This window comes from Sitodiplosis mosellana, unplaced genomic scaffold (assembly GCF_009176505.1).
Source record: "Sitodiplosis mosellana isolate CC-2019 unplaced genomic scaffold, AAFC_SMos_1.0 Smas_scaffold_6033, whole genome shotgun sequence".
Classification (NCBI taxonomy): Eukaryota; Metazoa; Arthropoda; class Insecta; order Diptera; family Cecidomyiidae; genus Sitodiplosis; species Sitodiplosis mosellana.
Window position 1 is genome coordinate 204,895 of NW_022601274.1, and position 11,629 is coordinate 216,523.

The 11,629-nt window shown below is 35.2% G+C and overlaps 1 long non-coding RNA gene across 1 annotated transcript; it reads right to left on the minus strand.

The window, feature by feature from the left end:
- Positions 1–678: 678 nt before the first annotated feature.
- Positions 679–3,539, minus strand: LOC129573255 (uncharacterized). The gene is made up of 3 exons (XR_008688577.1): positions 3,440–3,539; positions 847–945; positions 679–779 (listed from the first exon to the last, which is right to left on the minus strand). It is a non-coding gene; the product is annotated as an uncharacterized LOC129573255 (long non-coding RNA).
- Positions 3,540–11,629: the final 8,090 nt, after the last annotated feature.

Below are 11,629 nucleotides of genomic sequence, written 5' to 3' on the forward strand. Positions count from 1 at the left end.
TGGAGTCTTGTTTACACAAAACTTATAGATGAATGGCAAAGGCAAAATGATCAAGAAGATGAAAAAGTAAAAACAAGTGAAGAAAAAGTCATGAAAATCGCAAATTGCAGAGAAGTAACTTTTTGCTATTTCTGCAAGAAAAACACACATAAAACGCAAGACTGCTACAAGCTAAAGAGATATCAAATGTTCCAAGAATTCGAGAAGTTTCAACAAACTGAAAAAGACAAGGCTGAAAAGGAGAGAAAGTTGGACCAGGCTAATGCAGTAAATTTCTGAGGGTCCTGAATGGACGGACGAACGGACAAGGAAATTTCTAAGAGTCCTGAACGGACGGACAACTAAATTACGTTTTGTCCGTGTCCGTCGAAAAATTTTCATTTATTTTTGACGCGAAAATAGGTTGAGCTGTTTCAAATGAGAAGCTGCTTACAAATCAGTTACTAAAATTTTTTTCTCGTATTTTTCACGTCAAAAATCAATGAAAAACGAAATTTTGTTGTCCGTCCGTCCGTCCGTCCGACCAAGCTGAACGGACGGACGGACGGGCAAAAAAGACGGACAGTCCGTCCGTTTGACACCTTTATAGTGTACAAGAGACGCTAAGTAAAATTGTTACATGCCCATACCCACTATAATGATATATCGTTCTGTTCTAAAGTATGAGTTTATTTAATTACCATTTAGCGCTGCGAAATGAAGTGGCGTATATTCTTTTAGCGTTTTCGTATTGACATCGGCGCCGTGTTTGATAAGGAACTCGGTGGCATTTACATAACCTGCAAAGTGAATGGAACAAAATCGAATGTTGGCTTTGTGGTCTGAAGTAAGATTTCGAGCAAATACCATTTTTCGCTGCGAAATGAAGTGGAGCACTTCCCTTATTATTTGTAGCATTGACGTTAGCACGGTGTTTGATGAGTATTTCTGCGACGATCATATGATCTGGAGATTATATTTACAATAAATCAGAACAACGAGTATTTTCAAAAGGTTTGATAGTTGATTTTTTATGCAACGAGAAATTTTCAACGATTTTTTTTCGTGTTCAAAAATTCAAAAATTTCGGCAGAGATCTCATCTTGTATACGCCTATATTTCGAGCTGTTAGTAGTTGCTATTTATAGGCGATAGTGAACCGACAATAATTTTAATGCGTAAAAATCATTTCGGATCACGCCAAGAACTATTACATCTGTGGCGAATTTCGGTTAAAATGTGCTGTCGATTGACATGTTGCTGAATTGGGTTTTGTTTTGCATTTTGATAATAAATTGTGTGTAAACAAAAAATGGTCTGAGCATGAGAAATAAGTGAAATTTGTACTCATTTTGAGATGGAAACGGCAGGGAAATTCTTTCTAGCAGTAGTACACACAGAAAAGAAATTTTTGACATTTCGTTAAACCCTATCGCAAACCGGGAAAAACAATACATTTAATGGTGTTGACATACACAAATGCGATAGAATTTATCGCAAAAGTAGATGTCAGCACCATTAAATATATGGTTTATCCCGGTTTGCGATGACATTTAGAGGTTATGTTTTCTCTGTGTACTAAAAATGTTACCGACGATACAATGTGTTCCTGTCGTGACTACTAGATGGCGGTGCGCAGCGGTATGCCATGTGCTCCCCGCAAGATACCTGCATTCAACTTCAGGTGCAAAATGAACCTGTCACATTCGATTGCATGAAATCAAGTGAAACAAGCGCACAAATTTATCACACCACATTTTACGCGAATTTACCGACGATTTTCATCTGAATCAAGATAGGAACAAATTGTACACCGTCGAAGGGGCCAGCAGTCGAATATTTTGGATAGCCCGAAGGAAATTTTGATACAAGAGTGGCAGACTTAAACGTAAGTAACTCGATTGATGGTGAGAGCGAAACACTCATTTGACATTTGTATCTGAATACCGTAGTGCCGAGTACGTGGGGATAACACATTCTCCGTACGAGTACGTAGGGGTAAACCACCCACCATACGAACGATCCACATACGTCACACGCATGCACACATGCTATTGGATCCGTCGAGCGTTGCAGTCGAAGGAACAGCCACCGAGAGCTGAGTGAAAATTTGCCGGACACGACCAAGGGGCGACACCACGGTTGGCTGCCGATTTTTCCCGCCGTAGACTGCCGAATGAGTGAAAATTAATTAGTCAACGCATACAAATCAAAGGTTAGCTAGCATAAGGCGCCCAACGGTGACTGAAGCGTTCTGGCCAACTGCAAAGAAATCAGTCGAACAGAACTGAATTGGCCTGGGCATAGTAATAAGAGCCGACGAAGTATTTTTTTTCCGTCGATGGTAATATTAGATCTGTATCCTATTCCATCTGAGACCCAGCAATAGTAATTAAAACATATGTAAAGTAACTCGAATCTTGTGTAAGCCAATTCCGCCTATAGCTGTGCCATATTCGTATCTTAATAACCATCCTAATAATTTTGAGAGATTATTGAGATCCGATCATAATACCGATAAATCTTAATAACGCTATCAATTTTTTATCAGGTTATTAACTATATTCAAATAATAACGTTACCGGATGAATCTTAATAATATCGTTTTGAAGTTATTAAGATCGAATCCTGATAATTTATCAACATTCAATCTTTATAATCATCAAGTTCTGGAAGTGGGTTTTGGTGGATCCTCAGGATCGTCCAGAACTGCTCCCAGTCTTCAGGATGGGCCAAGGGCAGTGTCAAACCGGTCGTCAAATCATAATAACGATATCGAACGATATTTAGTTTATTACGATATCTTAATAAAAAAAAATCGTGAGCACAGCTATAATTCCGCCGAACCTCACTATAAACTCTTCAGAGCCGCATTTATCGGAACTGTCGGAGAATTTAATGAAAAGGTAAAATTTGTCCGGTACCACAGATTTTTCAGTTCAATAGCTATTGCTATTTTGAATCAGACGAAAAATCTATAGAGGAGCTTAAAATGAAGTGACGTGCGTGGATTTACCACTCAAAAAGACTAATATCATTTTGAATGACGCTTTGAAGCTGTATTATCACTGGATACGAAGTTCAAAAGTGTTTTTCGCATTCACTATTGTGAAAATTTACTCACAATAAGAAAAAATATCGCGTCACGACTTTTAGATGGCAAAACGCTTGAAAACTTGATCTAAAATCAAAAGTCGTGACGCGATATTGTTCCTTATTGTAAGTCAATTTTCACAATATGGAATGCGAACCTCGTCTAGAGGTATCTCATCTGACGCCAAAACTGGCATTCTTGACATTTGGCTTGAAATGCACAGTCTATGGAGCGTCACTTGTCGGACTACCGTCCTCCGTGTTAGCAGCTACTGAGTTCGCAGTACAAACTTCCAGATTTTCCAAATCAAATTTGAGGCTGATTCGAACGGAATTCGGCAAAAATATTGCGATTATAGACAATTACCCTTGTTTACAGCGAAATGGAGTGGTGTACTTTTACTTGATTCTGCAGCATTGACATCGGCACCATGTTCGATGAGGAATTCAGTGACATTTGCATAACCTGGATTGTGAATGCATCAAAAACAAAAGTTAGTTTTGTGGTCTAAAATAAGAGTTTAGGCAGCTACCGTTCGCTGCAGCCATATGAAGGGGCGCTGTCCCATTATTATTTGTAGAATTGACATTGGCACCATGTTCGATGAGGTATTTAATGATTTTAACATGACCTAGATTGTGAATGGACCAAAATCAAAAGTTAGTTTTATGCTCTAAAGGCTACAACGATCGCAATCGTGAGCGATCGTGCGCTTTGGAAATAGCCACGATACCTACTAAAGTAAGAGTTTATTTAATTACCATTTAGCGCTGCGAAATGAAGTGGCGTATATTCTTTTAGCGTTTTTGTATTGACATCGGCGCCGTGTTTGATAAGGAACTCGGTGGCATTTACATAACCTGCAAAGTGAATGGAACAAAATCGAATGTTGTCTTTGTGGTCTGAAGTAAGATTTCGAGCAAATACCATTTTCCGCTGCGAAACGAATTGGAGCACTTCCCTTTTTATTTGTAGCATTGACGTTAGCACGGTGTTTGATGAGTATTTCTGCGACGATCATATGATCTGGAGATTATATTTACAATAAATCAGAACAACGAGTATTTTCAAAAGGTTTGATAGTTGATTTTTTATGCAACGAGAAATTTTCATCGATTTTTTTCGTTTTCAAAAATTCAAAAATTTCGACAGAGATCTCATCTTGTATACGCCTATATTTCGAGCTGTTAGTAGTTGCTATTTATAGGCGATAGCTATTGCTATTTTGAATCAGTCGAAAAATTCATAGAGGAGCTTAAAATGGAGTGACGCTCCTGTGCGTGGATTTACCACTCAAAAAGACTGATATCATTTTGAATGACGCTTTGAAGCTGTATTATCACTGGATACGAAGTTCAAAGTGTTTTTCGCATTCATTATTGTGAAAATTTACTCACAATAAGAAAAAATATCGCGTCACGACTTTTTGAATGCGAATCTCGTCTAGAGGTTTTTCATCCGACGCCAAAACTGGCATTTTTCAGCTACTGAGGTCGCAGTACAAACTTCCAGATTTGCCAAATCAAATTTGAGGCTGATTCGAACGGAATTCGGCAAAAATATTGCGATTATAGACAATTACCCTTTCTGACAGCGAAATGGAGTGGTGTACTTTTACTTGATTCTGTAGCATTGACATCGGCACCATGTTCGATGAGGAATTCAGTGACATTTGCATAACCTGGATTATGAATGCACCAAAAACAAAAGTTAGTTTTGTGATCTAAAATAGGAGTTTAGGCAACTACCGTTCGCTGCAGCCATATGAAGTGGCGCTGTCCCATTATTATCTATAGAATTGACATTGGCACCATGTTCGATGAGGTATTCAATGATTTTAACATGACCTAGATTGTGAATGGACCAAAATCAAAAGTTAGTTTTGTAATCTAAAATAAGAGTTTGAACATTACCATTTTGCGCTGCAAAATGGAGTGGCGAATATCCTTTTGGTGTTTTCGTATTAACGTCGGCTCCGAGTCCGACGAGAAGTTCAGTAACATTTACATGACCTGGATTGTGAATGGACAAAAATTAAAAGTTAATTCTGTTATCTAATGCAATTACGGCTCAACTACACTTTAGTGACATCCGTCGGAATCATCAAATTTAATTATCTGTCCGACGAGGAATTCAATTACATTTGCATGACCTGGATTGTGAATAAATTGGAGTCAAAGGTTAGCTTTATGATCTAAAATAAGAGTTTGGACAATAACCGTTTCCCCTACAAGAATTTTGCGACACGTTTACGCAAACGTATCGCCAACCTTCCGCAATAGTTGTCACAAAATGCATGAACTGCGATCAACTTCATTCGAATTCAGCATGTTGTATTTTTAAAGGCTGCAATGGCTGGTTATTCTACTTAATAATTATTTTGAATAAGTTTTTTTTCTTATTAGCAACGATGAGCAACATGAAAAGTTTAAATAAAACCATTTGAAATTATGTTTTCAATGTAATGAAGTTGGATACAATTCGAATTTACAGGTTTACGCAATGCGATATGTCGCAGATATGTCGACGTAATGATTATGCGTAAACCTGTACATTTTAAAACCTATCGCAATGCGGAATGTCGCGGAAAGGTTTTGCTTTACGGCGACATGTCGACGTAAACCTCAATGTATCGCAAAATTCTTGTAGGGTTCGCGCTGCAAAATGAAGCAGTGTCCATTTATCGAGATTAGCAGCATTGACGTCAGCACCGTGTTCGATGAGGAATTCAGTGACATTTGCATGACCTGGATTATGAATCAAAATCACTTGTTTTTTAAGTTTGAAAGTTAAAGTTTGTCTCGTAGGCTTTCAGAGTGGGGCTTTAAGCTTTTTAGCGTAAGTCCAAGCGAAAATTGATATTTTCAGTTGATTTCAATTCCCTTCATGAGAATGTACAATGAACGTTCAGAAGTCTTAAGTAGTTTGTTTTCGGAAAAAAACTTAAATTTTCTGGACGATTAAGATTTGTGGGACTCACAATTTCCGAACATTCATTGCAATATCAAACGAAAAAAAAACTTTACCATAGTCAATTCTAGTAACTAAAGGGAACACAGAACTGATACAATTATTTCGAAAAATCTATTCGCACAAATTCCATTTCTAGTGCAAAATCGCGGCACCATACCTAAGCTGTACATTCATTTATATTTACCTATTTTCGCAGCCACATGAATTGGATTTAGTCCATTAGAAAATCGTACGCTTGTATTTATTCCTTTTTTAACCAAATATTCTATTGTTTTCATGTTGCCTAGATATGAACCAATGTTAGAGCGAACATTTTTTTTATTAATTTGTTATTAATTTACATTATAATAACAAAAATGCGGCCTACCTTTTTCGATTGCACCAAGCAGCTCAACTGAATTATTCCTTGATATGGGAGAAATGAATTTTTTCTTCAACAAACAAAAACTTTATTTGAATTGAGTTTATAATGACATAAAATGTAGAGGAAAGCTCTATTTGAATAATTCTAAGATGAAGGTCTCTCATTTACAATTATTTGCAGATATCTAATCGCGTTCGATGGGCCCGCGCTACAAATAAAAAAATGTTGCTGCCCAGAATTGCTTTTTGCTATTAAACATACTCCAAAAATAGAATCAGACGTGATTCAGTCCATGCTGTTTTGAATTTTTCAAAAAACCAGAGGAATTTATTCAAAATGTTTGGGCCAATGATTTGATTAACATTGTTTATGTTGATGAATTATCATTCGATTTTATATATTCGATTTTTTAAATCATATTAATCAAATTATTTCAAGCTACCAAACACTATTCCAAGTGTTGTTTTTAAGATGTTGACTTGTTGACTTACCCATCACTCTGCGTATAATCCTTTTGATTTTCTAATCATGTTGTGAAAAAAAATTAAGAAAGTTATTTGAAATATAAAAAAAAAATTGGAAATCGGTATATAAAACAGTTGAATTATAACTAAGCAGACCTGCCAGAAAACCATTGAAACCTGCCGCGAGCAGCACCACCGCCAGTAATTTCATCATTTTGATCCGTCAAAATGTTAAAATGGATGTGAGTTGCTTTAAATTTTGGAGAAAACTTCTCTACGTCACATTCAATCTTCAACTGTATCAATTTTGCGCAGAGAACGTCTACACATAGATTTATTCAAATATATTAACACTATGATTGTTCTTGGGGCACCCAGGGCCCCCAGCGAACTTTAAAGTTGAATAAAAGTACTAAACAGTGTATAAACCAACCGGAGTTAAGACTCATTGTATAGATTGAACATTTCTCTACACGAATGAAAAAACATATACATATGTGTGAGTATGTGTAAAATACAGCCTACCGCAAAACATGTTACGCTGTTGTTCTTGGGGGACTCCAGGGCCCCATGGCTATTTTATATTATAACTGGACTATGATAAGAGATATCGACTTGGTGTCTGTAGCAGTGTTGTAGACTAGTTTATGTACTACAACTTCGCCGTAGACATCAAGTCGTTATCTATGGATTAAATGTTTTTCGTCTAAAAAATGTGTAAAATTGTCTGAAAAAAAATATAAAAATCGTCTAAAAAAATAATTCATTTTGAATCTAAAGAAATTGAGAAAATCGTCTAAAAGGTGTCCATATTTTTTGGGGTGAAAATCGTCCAAAGAATTGTGAAAATCGTCTAAAGAATTAGTAAAACCATCTAATTTGAATTTTCAATTTTTTGGTAAAAATCATCTAAAGATGTTAGAAAAACGTCTAAAGAATTCACAAAAATATCTAAAGAATTTACAAAAACATCTAAAGAATTTGTCAAAAGAATTGAAAAAATCGTCTAAAGGAATTGCGAAAATCGTCTAAAAAATTCTCATATTTTTATGTGTGTAAAAAACATCTAAAATAATGTCGAAATCGTCTAAAAGTCCGATTTGTTTTTTCTGGCTTGAAAATCGTCTAGAAGAATAATTCATTTTAATCTAAAAAAATTGTAAAAAACGTCTAAAAATATTACGAAAATCGTCTAAAGGAATTACGAAAATCGTCTAAAAAATTGAGAAAATCATCTAAAGAATTAGTAAAACCATCTAACCATCTAACCATCGAATGCTTGCAATGAGAGCCTCAATTCTGAAGATATTTCACATTTGGAGCTTATGCGGAACTTGGAACTTGATTCTGATGATGTCAGCATCGAAACTGAAGAACATTTTCCTGATTGGTTACCCCCGATGACTATTGCACCAGTCGTACGTGGAGTCATAACACACGTGAATGAACAAGGCACTATATTTTTTATGGATGAGCAAAACATTGAAACCGCCGCAGAAATTTCAAACGAAATCAAAAACATCATAAAAAATTCTGATGAGCAAATACCACATGCCTGGAGAGTAGGTCAGCCTTGCTTTGCTATGTTCGAAGATGGAGAATACTACCGAGCTTCAATCAATAAAATCAATACAGATGGTTCCTGCCAGGTAATCAATTGTTATGATTTTTGAAGATTTAACAAATCTCATCGCAGTATGTAAAGAATTGCTAAAGAAAACCTATTCTTTTAATCCACAGATTCACTTCGTCGATTTCGGTAATGAAATGAATACCGAATTGTTTAGTCTTCATAGAGCTACCGATTTTGGTGGGGTGCCCATTTTGGTGAATCGGGTTTATATATCGTCTCTGCATATCAAAAATCAAGAACTATCCACAGCAGTATTGAAAGAATTCGAGAATCAAATGATTAACCGTGTAGTAAACATTAATATTGATAATGTTGATGTCCAAAATTTGAATATTCTGCCATGTTCAATAACTGTCGAACATCTAAATTGTGATTTCACGCAATGGTTGGCCCAGAACGGCTTCGGATTTGGCATTGGTCTAAACAATAATGACAAAATTCTATACGTTTGATAAAATAATAAACTGATCAAAAGCAACTAAAAAAATGTTTTTCAAATTCTTTATTTTTTTGAATATCGTGATTCAAGCCAGAAAAAACAAATCGGACTTTTAGCGATTTTGACATTATTTTAGATGTTTTTTACACACATAAGAATATGAGCATTTTTTAAACGATTTTCGCAATTTCTTTAGACGATTTTTTCAATTCTTTTGATGTTTTTTTAAATTCTTTAGACGTTTTTCTAACATGATTAGATGACTTTTACCAAAAAAAATTGGAAATTCAGATTAGATGGTTTTACTAATTCTTTAGACGATTTTCACCCAAAAAAAATATGGACACCTTTTAGACGATTTTCTCAATTTCTTTAGACGATTTTCGTAATTTTTTTTGACGATTTTCTCAATTTCTTTTGACGATTTTCGTAATATCTTTAGACGTTTTTTGCAATATCTTTAGATTCGAAATGAATTATTTCTTTAGACGATAATGACATTTTTTAGACGTTTTTTCAAAATCTTTAGACGTTATTCAAGCCAAAAAAATAAAATAGACGATTTCGACATTATTTTAGACGATTTCGACATTATTTCAGATGATTTTTGCATTAAAAAAAATATTGAAACTTTTTAGACGATTTTCGCAATTTCTTTAGATGATTTTTCTATTTTTTTGACGATTTTTTTAATTCTTTTGACAAATTCTTTAGACGTTTTTCTAATAATTTTAGACGATTTCCTAATGAGCCGTTATCTATTATCAGTTACACGAAAAAATGATAAGAAAAAATTCGCGTTTTTCACGGTTTTCTGCGGTTTCTCGCGTATTCCGCAAAACTGATAAGAGATAGCGAAATAGTGTTTATGGCAAAGTTGTAGTTCTGGTCAAGTACTACAACTTTACTAGACACCAAGTCGTTATCTCTTATCAGTTTCGCGGAATATGCGAAAAACCGTGAAAAACGCGAATTTTTTCTTATCATTTTTTCGCGTAACTGATACGAGATAACGACTTGACATCTGTGGCAAATTATAGTACTCGACCAGAGCTACAACTTTGCCATAGACACCATCTCGTTATCTCTTGTTATCAGTTCCGTGAAAAATGATAAGGAAAAAACGCGTTTTTTCGCGGTTTTCTGCGGTTTTTCGCATATTCCGCGAAACTGATAAGAGATAACGACTTGGTATTTTCGGCAAAGTTGTAGAGCAGCTTGAGTACTACAACTTCACCATAGACATCAAGTCGTTATCTCTTATCAGTTACGCGAAAAAATGCGAAAAACGCGAGTTCTTGATAATCATTTTTCGCGAAACTGATAAGAGATAACGACTTGGTGTCTGTGGCAAAGTTGTAGTACTCGACCTGCTCTACATTTCTGTCGAAGAGGCAAGTCTCTTACTTCTTATCGGCTTCACTAAAACGAGGTGGGAAAATTTCGCGATTTTCGCGTTTTTTCGCGTTTTTCGCGGAACTGATAAGAGATAAGCAATATTTGTTGCAACAAAATTATAGCAAACCTTGAGTATTACAACTTTGCTCCAGACACTAATTTGTTATCTTTTATAACAGTCCAGATTTCATATGAAATACATATGGGGCCCTGGAGTCCCCCAAGAACAGTAATATGTTGCAAATATGAAGAACAGTCATAGTGTTAAAAATATCAAATAAATTTATCGATATTTTTCATGCGTTGCGTTGTTGTAAAGCTTCTGCAGTACAAAGTTCATATTCTCTTCTGGGTCAAGTCAATTTTGCTGAATTCGGCTGGGATCAGCCTCAAATTTGACTTGGCAGGGAATATGAATTTTGTACTGCGAATGCGTTAAAAGATCGTAACGCATGAAAAATATCGATAAATTTATTTGATATTTTTAATTTACATATTTGAATAAATCTATGTGCAGATATTCTCTGATTTTGCGCTTCTGAAATGGAAAAAGTGGCATTTTTATCCACCACCGTGTCGACAAAATCGAGCCCGTAAGTGCGGTAATCTTCTTAGTATTCGAGATATTCACGTAAATAAATAATAATATCAATATATTGAAATATGTGTCTTACCACTTGGTGTTTCCTAGTTCCACTAGACACCTTCAAAAATGTCTTTAATATTTTTACCACACACTTATTGGATGTGTTTGTGCAATTTTTTCAATTTTGAATAGTTTACTTTAGCTTTTTCACACCATTCATTAACAGATAATATCTACGAAAGTTATTTGACACCTGAAAGCAATAGTTGAAGTAAATCAATACTTTACTACAGGAAATCGAACACTTATATAAATATTTTTATGTAATTCGAGCGCAACACAGCGTTTCCGAAATTGAAATTACTTTCGTGAGAGTAGTAGGAAATTTTTTAACACCCCATTTTTTCAGAATAAAAATCTAGAAACAGCATGATTTTTCCGTAAACTGTTTGATTTAAGCTTTCGTAATTGCAAAATAAAAGTAAAAAAATACGAATTGCTTTCGATTCGAATTGTTTTGGTTTGATAGATAATAACGGGTTTTGTGTGGTCCAAAGTTAACAGAATAATAGTTACACTGATCGAACCTAGAAACCGAATAGCTCGGAACAGAACAACGATTGTAAAAGGAAAACACAATTGATTTTATGACGCTACTTGCAGAAACTAAAATCGTGCATCGACCCAAATCAACTCCGA